This window comes from Podarcis liolepis (genome assembly GCF_965112155.1).
Source record: "Podarcis liolepis genome assembly, chromosome: 3".
Lineage (NCBI taxonomy): Eukaryota > Metazoa > Chordata > Lepidosauria > Squamata > Lacertidae > Podarcis > Podarcis liolepis.
The window spans coordinates 26506958-26519116 of record NC_139557.1 but is presented as its reverse complement, the minus strand read 5'-3'; the positions used below and the strand labels follow the sequence as shown (position 1 = coordinate 26519116).

Genomic DNA, 12159 nt, shown 5'->3' with positions numbered 1-12159 from the left:
GATCTGTTTTTATAGGTTGGTAGGTAGGTATAAAAGCCTCTCCTATCAGTGAAGAAATCCAGCTAAGAATCATCCCCAGAGAAAAATCATCCAGATGCCCCAAACTCTACGGTCTCCCCAAGATACACAAAGAAGGAACACCACTCAGACCAATAGTCAGCTCCATAGGCTCACCTCTACAAAATCTCGCTAAATTTCTCGCTAAGCAACTTCAGCCCTATGCAGAATCCATCGCTTCACACGTTACTAACTCCTTCCAGTTCATAGAAACAATAAAGAAGCAAAACCTACATCCCGATGACCTACTTGTGAGCTTCGATGTTGTATCTCTCTTCACACAAGTGCCCATTAATGAAGCCTTGACAGCCATTCAAAACAAATACAATCCCCCCGAATACATCCTGGACCTGACCAACCACTGCCTAACCAACACGTACTTCATCCACAATGGACAAAGATACAAACAGATAGAAGGAGCACCTATGGGATCACCCCTCTCACCGGTCATCGCAAATTTGTACATGGAACACTTCGAAACCAATGCTTTAGACAAGTCAGAACACAAACCCAAACTTTGGCTCAGATATGTTGACGACACCTTTGTAATTTGGCCACACGGGAAAGAAAAACTAGATAGCTTCCTCACACATCTCAACAGCCTACACCCCAAAATACAATTCACTATGGAAATAGAAGCCAACAACCAACTTCCCTTCCTTGACGTCCTAATCTACAAAAAACCTGATGGCTCCCTAGGACACACTATCTACCGGAAAAAAACACACACCAACCGCTACTTACATGCACAATCACACCACCACCCTGCACAAATAAACTCCGTAGCCAAGACTCTCATCTCCAGAACCAAACGCCTGGCTGACAAAGACCACTTGACAACTGAGTTACAGAATCTCTCAAATGTGTTAATCGCCAATGGATACCAGCAAAACAGGGTTACGAAGCTAATCCAAAAAGAAACACCCCCCAAAAACCAAGACACAGAAGAAAACAATGGCATGGCCCTCCTTCCGTATATCAAGGGCACTACAGATAAAATTAGCAAAATCCTCCATAAACACAATATCAAAACAGCCTTTTGCACCAACCAAAAAATAGCCAATATCCTCAGAAACCCCAAAGATAAAATCCAGTTGGAAAACCAAGGGGTCTATGAAATACCCTGCAAAGTCTGCCCAGCCACGTACATTGGACAAACAAACAGACGAATAAATGCACGTATCGCAGAACACAAGAATGCCGTCAAAAAAGAAGAAAAAACTTCCTCTCTTTTCCAACACATGAAAGAAACAGGACACGAAATTAATTTTGCAGATTCCAAATTGCTCTTTAACATGGAACATCACCACAAGAGAATAATCATGGAAGCCATCAAGATAGAGAAACACCCTCACAACATGAACAAGCGTGACGACACGTCCCGCCTGCCAGACATCTGGAAATTAGCCCTCCCCACAAAAACCGACACCAGAACCAGAGGCACACAGAACGCCATCACCAATCAACCACACCAGACCCAAACCCAGACCCTCTCCACAGATAAATTACAGACACCATCCAGTAGCCAAACCATAGTGGCACCTCCGGATGCTGCACCCCCCTGCAATCCCTACACAGATCTGGCTGGCACAGGGCACAAAACCACAGCTCGCCCCTATACACGAAGCCAAGCCAGAGCACAACTAAGTGCAGTACAGCCATCTTCTCAGAAAAACTCTTCACAAGCTCAAGAGGTCAAGACACGAAAGCTTTAGCAACTAATCCACACTTAATGACCCACCTAAGTGGTACTCAGAATATCACTCAAGAAATCACTCAAGATATCCCTCAAGTAATTAAGGAACAAAAGAAGAAAAGGCACACTAACCTGGGAACTCCCTCTCTGCCCAGAACGTTGGAGGCTATACACCACACCCCCTCAACAGTATTTATAGGAACTCAAACACTGAGATCCTGCTCTGTTCCAGTAACAAGAAGCCGAAAGCACCAGCCTGAAGATGACGAGTGAGACCTCGTCGAAATGTCGCCTAGACACCCCAACTCTTACACGGGAAGACACCCGAAGACACCAAAACCTGCATTCCTGTACCCGTGAAAATCTACGAAAGCAAATATATATATATATATATATATATAGTCTGCAAAAATTTCAGTTAAATATAGATTTTCTCACAAAATGCATATTTCAATACCTATTATCTCAGTGTGTACATTTCTACATGTATAATCTCCCTTTAATACATTTTGTTACTTTTTTGTGTTGGGACCTGTATTGTAAAATTCAGAGAAGTGTGGAATCTGTTGTATAATTACATCCCGGTCCTCACCTCAGTCCAGGAAGCATGGACCAGATCACTGTGCCTCAGAATTCAAAGAAATTAAATTCCACAAGCATCCCTAGATGTGAGCCTGTGATCTGATAAGTGTCTTTTACACAGGCTGTACTGCTGCATGATGTACTCTTTCCAATAAGAGGTACATTCAAAATATGACTGAGTTTTTCTCATGGACCTGTGGAGGCTTTGATCCAAATTGATTTTCAGCTAGGAGCCAATGTGCACCAGGTTTCTAAAAGAAGAGCCTGAAGCACACCCGAAAGCAGCTGCAAAAAAGCACACAGGACCTCCATCAGGAAGTGGCATTGGTCCTGCTGTTCATGCCTGAGAAGGGCAGGGAAGCTGTCAGAGCTGGGTTTTAGCAAAAGATGGGGCTATGCTTAGTTGCTTCATTGTTGTGGTATAGGGGTTATTTGGCTAATGTTTCTGCCACCGCGGCAGACAGAGAGCACTGATATAAGGTTATTGTGTGATCCGTGCTGAGTGCTCTGTTAAACTTGTTAATGTTGAAAGGCCTCTATTTTGGCTTTAAAAATTAGTTTTTTTATGAATTATAAACAAAGCAGCACCAGCAGAGTTCTACTGGCACTTCCATTTCCTCTCCTTCAAAAATCTTCTCCAGAGGGTTGCCAACCCTCAGGGGGTGGAGCTGACTGCAGGGAGAAGAGAGGAGGAGAAATGTCTGTTCTGCCCATGCAAGTCCCTTGTCCTAGTGGAACAGGAGTGCCTTGTTTTCAGTAACATAACTCAATGTGGCAGGAGTTTCCCACGTATGTTTTACACAACTCAGGGAGTTACCCAGTAACATTTTGCGGGGCGGGTGGAGCTGGTCTTCCACAATGATGATTGGAGGAGGAGCGGAAATGGCCGTGTTGCTTCGTTCCTGCCACGCCACTACCAGCTATGTTGGCACAAACCCGCCAGGTAATAAAATGGCACGGCAACTGGCAATGCAGTGCAATGGAATAGAACTGGCATGCTATTTCCACTGTTTGCACACCCTTGTCTTTATAATTGTAGCTTGTGTGGGTTTTACAGAAATCGGGTCCTCCCTTAAAGAGGGCACGTATTGAGGTGAGACCTGGAAAACTGACACCCTGTGTTGTGTGCGGGTACGATTGGTCAGCCACAACACCCGATTGGTAGGCCCCTTGTAGCCGGGTGCAATCTGGCCAATGGGACGCAGTTCGAGGGACCTATTTATACCCATGCACGTGACCCAGAGCTTCCCCTTTTTGGCGTTTGCGTTCGGAACACCCGCCCACTTCTCCCTACTTTTAGGGCTTTGCGCTTGACCTTGCTATGCCGTCGTGTGCCATCTGTTGTTGGGACAGGAGCACGGCAGGAATTTTCCCCACTTGGCTGATTGGCTGTTGCCATTCGGGTTTCGCCTGCCGCGTAGCAAATCGTCACAACTTGTAAGGTTGCGGATAGGCTCTGGTTCAGGTGATAGGGATGGGAGAACGGTCTCGCCATCCCTATGTGAAGGGTATTCCACTATAGGAATCCAGGGACTTGATGGTTTGGTCAGCCCCTGAGAGGGGGTTGTGCCTGTTCCTGAGTCCAGGGGGACATTTGGGTGGTGGAGTTATCCCACTCCCGGCTTTCCGCTTATCCAGGTATTCACCCTTGCCTGACCTATGCTGGAACCCTGGGTCGAACCAGAGCCTATGCAACCAGCTACTTTCTGTAATCAATAAAGTTGTGGCCTAAATTCTTCCAAAAACCAAAACCAAAATTTTGAGTCAAGTGTGAATTTATTTAGGGGGGAGGTTTCTGGGTCTGAACACGCAAACAGGTGACTCTGTAACAAATCTTGTTGTCTTAATTTTGTCCCTCAGATGTTTCTGGAGCCTGTTTATTCTTACAGTTTGGGCCAGATTTGCACACATGTGCTGTCTTAAAATGCATGACAGTGAAGAGATGGAAAAGGAGGTAGAAGGTTCCTCCAAGCCAGGGGCAGGGACCTAATGCTTGGAGGCTTCTCTGCCTAGCCCTTGGGACTCTGCCTAGGCCACACCCTTGTCTAGGCCACACCCATCACCCACCCTGCTGCACATGCTCCTCAGGTTCTTTCTCCTGGCTTGGATATGTCCTTGAGCTTTGACAATGTCTCTTGCTTGCCTGAATGGAGAAATGAGGAGTATGTAGAAGCTCTTAGCCTTTGGATGATTGGAATTTAGCCTCCTGTGCAAAGGTAAGAGTCCCGTCCATTGCTCTGCCCATCATCACTGGCATGTGGTTCCCCAGAATGTTCTTCATGTGGGAATGTGGTCCTTAGGCTGTAACAGGTTTCCCAGCCCTGCTCTAAGCTGTCCCTGATAGTATGAGCAAATGAAGCTGGGTTGCTTCCTTCCATCTCCCATTCAGCCTCTGCCAGTCAGCGGCGGCAGATTTTAGCCAGACCAAAGAACATGCCATAAACCTGGGAGGAAGCATCAGTGTATTCCAGCAAGTCATCCTCTTCTTTTCTCCCTAATACTATGCAGGGGAACAGCAACGCCATGCAAAAACCTGCAACTAGCACATGGAATGGAAAAGACCACACAGATCCCTTCAAAAAGTGTGCAGCTTGGAATACTTTGATAGATTTGCTCTGTGATCATGGTGCTGGTCTGTAATTAAAGGAATAGAAAGTAGCAATTTTTATGATGCAATTGCAGATTTCACTATTTAACAATTAACATTAGATGCTTTATACGTATCCTCCTTGAATCTTACCTCTGCCATATAGTCTTAAAATTACTGTAATTTGGCAAGTGATTAGCAGTGAACTGATTCCTGTTATTGCTCTACATACATGACTTTTATTTCTATTCCTTAACCCTGACCAATCTGTTAATATCCACCTTGCTTGGGTGTTAAGTAGAGTGAACACTTCATGCTTCCTCTTTGACACATCCTTAATGTGGGTCATACTACTCTTTGTTAGCACGTGAGTTCAGCTTTTGCAACTTTTTAAGGCGTTGGATGGCAGCAGAAACTTTTGGATTTTGAAATGTGATTTGGAAGTATATGCTTTTCACATCTGTATCCACGATGAATGCATTCTGATAAGGCCACACTGATTTCAATTTTCTGAAGGCGCTTAGTTCCCTATGAAGTTTACTGGTAACTATGAGACTTCCTGGTAAATCTGAACATTTCATGTGCTGGAACACTGCAGATTAGCTACTTCCCCACCTCACCTTCCAACACAGCTTCCTGTGAATGGAACCCTGCTCATGGAATATCTACATGCAACCCATATATATATATTGTGTGTGTGTGTGTGTGTGTGTGTGTGTGTAAGAGAGAGAGAGAGAGAGAGAGAGAGAGCCAGAGCCTGTAGAAATCTGGAGAGATGCTGCATGATCTTGAAATCCCAAATTGCAATAAACGAAGCCTGTGCCTTTAAAATATCAGACATGGAGCAAATTTAGGGGTGGCCTTATATTGTGTTAAAAATCTTGGGTAAATTTAATGTAGGAGGAGCTTTTATTATACTGCGTTGGACATTTTAGTCTTAACGCTCCCAAGTCAGTATCTTATTCACAAAGAATTAGAAGGAATAGAGCTGGGCGGAAGAAAGAAAAATATGTGGTTTCTTACCCCTAGTGTCTCTCTCTCTCTCTCTCTCTCTCTCTCTCTCTCTCTCTCTCTCTCCCTCTCCCTCTCTCTCTCTCTCCTTCTCTTTAAGTTACCAATTATTGTAGTCCCTGATTGGCAGTTGCTTATTTCCTACCAAGTTGTACAGCTGCTGTGTTTTTGCAGTTCTCTGCCATTCAACTCAAAATAAAGAAAACTTCGCAGTTTCTCCATGGCAACCATTCCATCACTTGATTCTTGTTCTATTTCCAAGGTGCCTGAAAGGCTCCTCACAAGGGGGAGGAAACAAGCTCTAAGCAGGGTTTGAGAAAGTGAGGGTGGTGAAAGGTACGATGGAATTTAGAAAATATTTCCGGTCTGCTACTTGGAGTGGTCCTGACCTTTCCTCTCTTCAGGAACACTTTCTGGTAGATGGGGTTTGTCTGAGGTTGGCATTCATGTAGGGATGATTCAGCCTGCCCACCCAGGAGCAGATAGACAGACAGTTAATTGTGGAAAGTATTTTTTTAAAGAATATATACAGAAGTGGGGGTAGGGGGCGGCATTTGAGTGTGGTTTGCGTGGGTGGCAGAGAAGAGGAGGGCTGAGTGGCTACTTCTGTAATACACAAATTCGCAGAAAAGCTTTTTGCAGTGGTTTTTCCAGCAGAGCTTGTAAAGATCTTATAGTTAATATTGGCAAACATTTAGTGATTGGGGACACTCTTATGTTGGGGATATGTGTATGTATGTGTGTGAGAATATGTGTACATGGGATTTCAAACAGAGGACAGGCTTGTAGTTTTTTCAGTAATTTTGCTTTGCATTCTCTGTTGACTTTAGGGTGCTCCCCTTTCATGTACTGTAGTTTTCCGTCTATAGGACGCCCCCATGAATAAGACTCCCCCTATTTTGGGGGACTACGGTTTAAGAAATGGAGGGGGGGAGTGATGGCACAGAGTTATTGAGCTTTTGTGGGGACTGGAATGGCCAAAAATCGTTCACCCGCCACTGGTGATAACACACATCGCCAAAGACCTGCAGCTGCCAATCAGCCACGCGATTGCCACAGAGGCAGCCAATCACAAACAGCCCTTCACACAGCCACCAATCACCCGCCCTGTTGCCGCAGAAAATCTCCAGCTCATGGCTGCAACCAGTCGCCCAACCCTCCTCTGCTCTACCCATGTATAAGACAAGGGCAAATTTTAAGCTAATTTTTAATATGGTATTTACCCTGCATTATTTCCATCAGGTTGCCTGCACACAATAACCTTTAAAGCACATTCAGAGCTCCCTCAAAGAATTCAGGGCATTGTAGCTTGCTCCTCACAGAGTTCCCAGCAAGCCTTAACAAACCACAGTTCCCAGAATGCATTGGGGGGAGTGCTTTGAATTTGCTTTGAAGGTATAGAGTGTATAGACACAGCGTCAATTAAAAAATATTCTCTGTTCTTAGGGAAGGACTGAACGACTAATTCCACCCTGTTCCACTTTCACTGGCACACAGTCACTGATTGGTTCTGTGCCATTGTGTGCATTCTGTTCACTTTTTGTGTAAAATCTCTTAAGTTCTGTATGTTGTTTAGTCATCTTAGTCGTGTTCGACTCTCCGTGACCCCATGAACCAGAGCATGCCTTGGAAACTCACTTTCTTATCAAAGCTTCTCCCTTTTTATGTCCATGGAGTTTTCTTGGCAAAATGCTGGAGTGGTTTGCCAGTTACTTCTCCAGGTGGATCACATTTAGTCTAAACTCTTGGCTATGACCTGTCCATCTTGGGTGGCCCTGCACGGCATAGCTCATAGGTTCTCTGAGGTATTCAAGCCCCTTCACCACGACAAGGCAGTGATCCATGAAGGGGAAGCTCTGTATATATCCCAGAAAAAGGAATAGATAGATAGAGAGAGAGAGAGAGAGAGAGAGAGAGAGAGAGATAGGAAATGTGTGTGTGTGTAGGAAACTTTTTTATTTCCAATAAATTGTCTGATTTCCATTTAAACTCATCCAAGTTGGTGGCCGTCACTGCCTCCTCTGGGAGCAAGTTCCATAGTTGGCTTATGCACTGTGTAAATATGTGCTTTCTTTTCTCTCCTGAGTCTCCCAGTGTTCATCTTCATTGAATGTCACTGAGTTCTAGTATTATGAGAGATTGAGAAAAACCTTTCTCTGCCCACTTTCTCTACAATTTCATACACCTCTATCCTGTTTGCTCTTACTCACCTTTTATCAAACATCCCAAGCATTGTAACCTTTCTGCATAGAGGAGCCTCTCTAGCCAATCGATCGTTGTTGGTTTTTCCCCTTTCCTGAACCTTTTCCAGCTCTATAATATCCTTGTTGAGGTGAGCCAACCAGAAGTGAACACAGTACTCCACGTGGGGTCACTCCATAGATTTGTATAATGACATTGTATTGCTAGTTTTATCTTCAACCAGTTTCCTAATTATCCTTAACATGAAATTCACCTTATAAAAAACACAGTGCCAACATATTCATTAAGTTATCCACCAATGGCATGCTGTCAATGGACTAGGGAGACTAGGCTATTCCCCTAAATATTCCCTTGGTGCCTCCTTCCCCAACCATGGAAGATTCTGCCTGGCTTAGGGAGGGAGGCGTGATGCTCACACGTGTGCCGTCAGGACGTCAAACACGCATCCCCTCACAATTGCCCTCTCAAACTGGCACCTCTGGGTCTAACTGTTCCTCTATGAAAAAATTCACCATACAACACTGTTATCCACTATGATCCCAAAGTCTTGTTCCTAACCAGTCACTGCCAGTTCATACATACAGTTCGTATATATGTGCCGTGATATACATCCATTTACATTTGTGTACATTGAATCACATTTGCCATTTTACATCCTATTCACTCAGTTTGGAGAGATCCTTTCAGAGCTTTCCGCAATCCCTTTTTGTTTTAACTGCCCTTTACAACTTGGTTTAATCTGCAAACTTGGACAGGTAAAGGTAAAGGGACCCCTGACCATTAGGTCCAGTCGTGGCCGACTCTGGGGTTGTGGTGCTCATCTTGCTTTATTGGCCAAGGGAGCCGGCGTACAGCTTCCGGGTCATGTGGCCAGAATGACTAAGCCGCTTCTGGCGAACCAGAGCAGCACACGGAAACGCCGTTTAGCTTCCTGCCGGAGCGGTACCTATTTATCTACTTGCACTTTGATGTGCTTTCGAACTGCTAGGTTGGCAGGACCTGCGATTGAGCAATGGGAGCTCACCCCGTTGTGGGGATTTGAACCGCCGACCTTCTGATTGGCAAGTCCTAGGCTCTGTGGTTTAACCCACAGTGCCACCTGCATCCCTGCAAACTTGGATACCTAACTCTGTATCAGTTATGAACAAGTTAAGAAGCACAGGTCTTAGTACCAATCCTTTCTATATCCCTCCATTGAGAGAACTGTCCATTTATTTCTACTCTCTGCTTCCTCTTTCTTAACTACTTAAGGACCTCTCCTTCATGACTGCTAAGCTTATTCAGGAATCTTTGGCAAGGTACTTCATCAAAAGCTTTTTGAAAGTCTAACTACACATTGCGAATAGGATCACCTCTATCTATGTACTTTGCTTGTGCTGCTAAGCCAGCTGTGAAGTTTGGTATGTTCATCAGGTATATAATGCAGCTTGCATGATTCTGGATAAGCCAGTTACAGAATGACAGATTTTGAAGGACATAAACTCATAGATCATCTAATCCAAGCAGCTCTTTTTTAGGCCCTGTGACTAATTATCCACGCATTTTGCTGAAGACTAAGCAAAAGGCTCCCATAATTTGAGAACGATGTGTGTTAGGAATCTCTCTTTTCCATGGTTTCAGTTTCAGAGCCTAGCAATGTTATCTATCTACCAGATCAAAATCTATCATTCAAAATGTATGTATAGCCACACAAGTTGAGGAATGAAGAAATAAACTGAATATGCTGGAAGACATGAATTGGTTTTTGCGCTGACTGAATGTTTTTGCAGCGCACTGTTGATCTGATGTACGCTATATGCCAGAAATATGTTACAGCATTTAGGCTGGATCTAGACACATCAAAGAAGCATTTCAGTTAAACGTGTTGCAAAGTTTGTATGAGAAATCGGGTAAGCAGAAACAGAAACTCCACAGCACCATCTGGTGTCACAGTGTTAGAATGCATAAACAACACATATAAAGCGTTTTTTCTTTGCCAATGTAGCTGAGTCCTTAGGTGCCCGTAATAGAATTGGTTGTACAATCAAATCCTTCTTCCTGCCAGCCTCCACCACACAGTTCTACTTAAATGGATAGACTTTTTCATATGTTTAAAAATATTTTAACTACAAGTGTGTTTGTGTGTTGCACACAAGTTGAAATGACAGAGGGTTCCTACATCGGTACAAGTTGAGGAGGAGGAAGTCTGAAGTCTTTCCTTAATTATAGCTCTATGCGTTTCAAAACATAAAGTAAGCCTGCAATTCAAAGCAAGCTTTAAAAGGGAACAAGTCAAAAAAGATTGTTTGGCCGAAGAAAACAATCACTTGGGTGATGATGTTTTTCTGGGTCCCCACTATCCCCATGAGATATTAAAATGAAATCCCAATTAAAAACCCTTCCCCTTTAACACATTCCCCTGCAGATTCATTTCTCCCCCCTCACTACTTATTTACATTTCTTGATTTTTTTTTCTTAGCAACAGTTTAGTATCAGCTGTACCACAGCTGAGAGCATGTAAACATGGTGGGAAGAAGCAGCTTCATTAGTGGCAGAATATTTATCTTCTTGTTGCTTTTCCAGCCTGTGAATAATATCTGAGTATGTTGTGCCAAGTTGAATGGTTCTAATTCACTACAACATAAATCGCTGAAGGCAAATATATTGTTAGCGAAGCCGTTGATGTGCTAATCACGTTCCTGTGTCTCTAAGTTACATAAAAATGCATGCATTTATGCAGTTAGGAACCTTGAGAAATATTAACAGATGACTCTGCGAAATCTACAAGGTATATTTTTCCCCCTCCACCGTCATTTGATAGCCCATGGAAACAAACCAACTCATTTTATATTCTTATATATATGAAGATCAGGATTTCATGGTTATGACTGTCAGTGTTGATTTTTAGGTACTGAAATATCATCAAATGCATTTTAAAAAACAGCTTTAAAACTGAAATGATATTCAAATAGAGGCCACTTGGTTCTCTGCAATGAGATCTCATTATAAAATTATCCAAAATGCTCAGAATTCCATTAACTATATATCAGAACTACAACTTCTGATAGCTGAAGAACTATATAGTATAGGTGTAGGTGTTTCGCATTCCAGTGGTATTGATGCATTTAATATGTTTTGTCACACATTGTGAAATGTGTGACAGGTAAAAAGCACACATCTATTTAGGTGCCTGAAATAACTCTATTGACATGCATGCATGCATGCATACATACATACATACATACATACATACATATATAATTTTATTTGTATGCTGCCTTTCCATAGTTAAAACCATGCTGAAGGCTGCTTACAACATGTAAAAAATTGTTGTTGTTCTTTAGTCGTGTCCAACTCTTCGTGACCCCATGGACCAGAGCACGCCAGGCACTCCTGTCTTCCACTGCCTCCCGCAGTTTGGTCAAACTCATGCTGGTAGCTTCGAGAACACTGTCCAACCATCTCGTCCTCTGTCGTCCCCTTCTTCTTGTGCCCTCCATCTTTTCCAACATCAGGGTCTTTTCCAGGGAGTCTTCTCTTCTCATGAGGTGGCCAAAGTATTGGAGCCTCAGCTTCAGGATCTGTCCTTCCAGTGAGCACTCAGGGCTGATTTCCTTAATAACAAACATAAAAAAGTAATCATAAATAAATAAAACACCAAAAAGTCCACAAATTGGGGGGGGGGGGAATCCGCATAAATCATATTAAGATCTAAAATAAAGATACAAAAAAATAATATCAGTAACAGCAGCCCCCCCACCCAAATCTTCTCTGAGCGATTCTCTAGCACTTCTTGGTAAATATACAGTTCACAAAACTGGAATTCTGTTAAACCACAATAGTCTATAAACTATTGTAGTGCTTAAGAAAAACTATGCAACGAGCTGAATTCCACTTCGAAAGTTTGACAAATATTTAGGAAAACCACTGTTGTTGGAAGTGCTGCCAGCCAAGCCTGCTACCAGTGAGCTGGGTTAAAAGCAACTGTTGCAGGCAACTAGTGTTTCTAAAAGGTGCTCTTGTGTCTCCTCATTGCAACGCCAGA

The 12159-nt window shown here is 43.4% G+C and overlaps 1 protein-coding gene and 1 long non-coding RNA gene across 15 annotated transcripts in view; one reads left to right on the top strand and one right to left on the bottom strand.

Annotated features, from left to right (window-relative positions):
* LOC310703501 overlaps positions 1-12159 on the bottom strand; it is a 419307-nt gene that overhangs the window by 84339 nt on the left and 322809 nt on the right. The gene's annotated exons all lie outside the window — the stretch shown is intronic.
* Positions 1-12159, top strand: part of DLGAP2 (DLG associated protein 2) — a 399875-nt gene that overhangs the window by 265254 nt on the left and 122462 nt on the right. The window contains exon 1 of one of the 14 annotated variants that reach the window (XM_083495515.1): positions 6202-6269. The exons of 12 other annotated variants lie outside the window; for them this stretch is intronic. The gene's annotated coding sequence lies outside the window, so the exon portion shown is untranslated. Of the gene's footprint in view, positions 1-6201; positions 6350-12159 lie in introns of those variants that run through there. One more of the 14 variants, XM_083495504.1, reaches the window with a different exon arrangement.